Genomic DNA, 1675 nt, shown 5'->3' on the forward strand with positions numbered 1-1675 from the left:
AGGTAGATCGGACACAAAAATCGCGCCAGGGGTAATTTCGTCGTTTTTCGCGACGGTATCGAAATGGTGTAAAATTGGACAGGTTGATCGGAAACAAAAATCGTGCCAGGGGTAATTTCGTCATTTTTCGCGACGGCGTCGGAATGGGCTAAAATACGACAGGTAGATCGGGCACAAAAATCGCGCCAGGGGTAATTTCGTCATTTTTCGCGACGGTGTCGGAAAATGGGCTAAAAATTGATAGGTTGATCGGAAACAAAAATCGTGCCAGGGGTAATTTCGTCATTTTTCGCGACGGTGTCGGAATGGGCTAAAATTCGACAGGTAGATCGGGCACAAAAATCATGCCAGGGGTAATTTCGTCATTTTTCGCGACGGTGTCGGAATGGGGTAAAATTTGACAGGTTGATCGGAAACAAAAACCACCCCAAGGGCAATTTAGTCTTTTTTCGCGACGGTGTCGGAATGGGCTAAAATTCGACACGTAGATTGGGCACAAAAATCGCGCCAGGGGTAATTTCGTCATTTTTCGCGACGGTGTCGGAATGGGCTAAAAATTGACAGGTTGATCGGAAACAAAAATCGTGCCAGGGGTAATTTCGTCATTTTTCGCGACGGTGTCGGAATGGGCTAAAATTCGACAGGTACATCGGACACAAAAATAGCGCCAGGGGTAATTTCGTCATTTTTCGCGACGGTGTCGGAATGGGCTAAAATTTCACAGGTTGATCAGGAACAAAAATCGTGCCAGGGGCAATTTCGTCATTTTTCGCGACGGTGTCGGAATGAGCTAAAATTCGACAAGTTGATTGGACACAAAAATCGCGCCATGGGCAATTTCGTCATTTCTCGGGACGGTGTCGGAATGGGCTAAAATTTGACAAGTTGATCGAAAACAAAAATCGCGCCAGGGGTAATTTCGTCATTTTTCGCGACGGTGTCGAAATGGGCTAAAATTGGACAGGTTGATCGAAAACAAAAATCGTGCCAGGGGTAATTTCGTCATTTTTCGCGACGGTGTCGAAATGGGCTAAAATTGGACAGGTTGATCGAAAACAAAAATCGTGCCAGGGGTAATTTCGTCATTTTTCGCGACGGTGTCGAAATGGGCTAAAATTGGACAGGTTGATCGAAAACAAAAATCGTGCCAGGGGTAATTTCGTCATTTTTCGCGACGGTGTCGAAATGGGCTAAAATTGGACAGGTTGATCGAAAACAAAAATCGTGCCAGGGGTAATTTCGTCATTTTTCGCGACGGTGTCGAAATGGGCTAAAATTGGACAGGTTGATCGAAAACAAAAATCGTGCCAGGGGTAATTTCGTCATTTTTCGCGACGGTGTCGAAATGGGCTAAAATTGGACAGGTTGATCGAAAACAAAAATCGTGCCAGGGGTAATTTCGTCATTTTTCGCGACGGTGTCGGAATGAGCTAAAATTCGACAAGTTGATTGGACACAAAAATCGCGCCAGGGGCAATTTCGTCATTTTTCGCGACGGTGTCGGAATGAGCTAAAATTCGACAGGTTGATTGGACACAAAAATCGCGCCAGAGGCAATTTCGTCATTTCTCGCGACGGTGTCGGAATGGGCAAAAATTTGACAGGCTGATCGGAAACAAAAATCGCGCAAGGGGTAATTTCGTCATTTTTCGCGACGGTGTCGAAATGGGCTAAA

The sequence above is a fragment of the Olea europaea genome, unplaced genomic scaffold, assembly GCF_002742605.1.
Source record: "Olea europaea var. sylvestris unplaced genomic scaffold, O_europaea_v1 scaffold6884, whole genome shotgun sequence".
NCBI lineage: Eukaryota > Viridiplantae > Streptophyta > Magnoliopsida > Lamiales > Oleaceae > Olea > Olea europaea.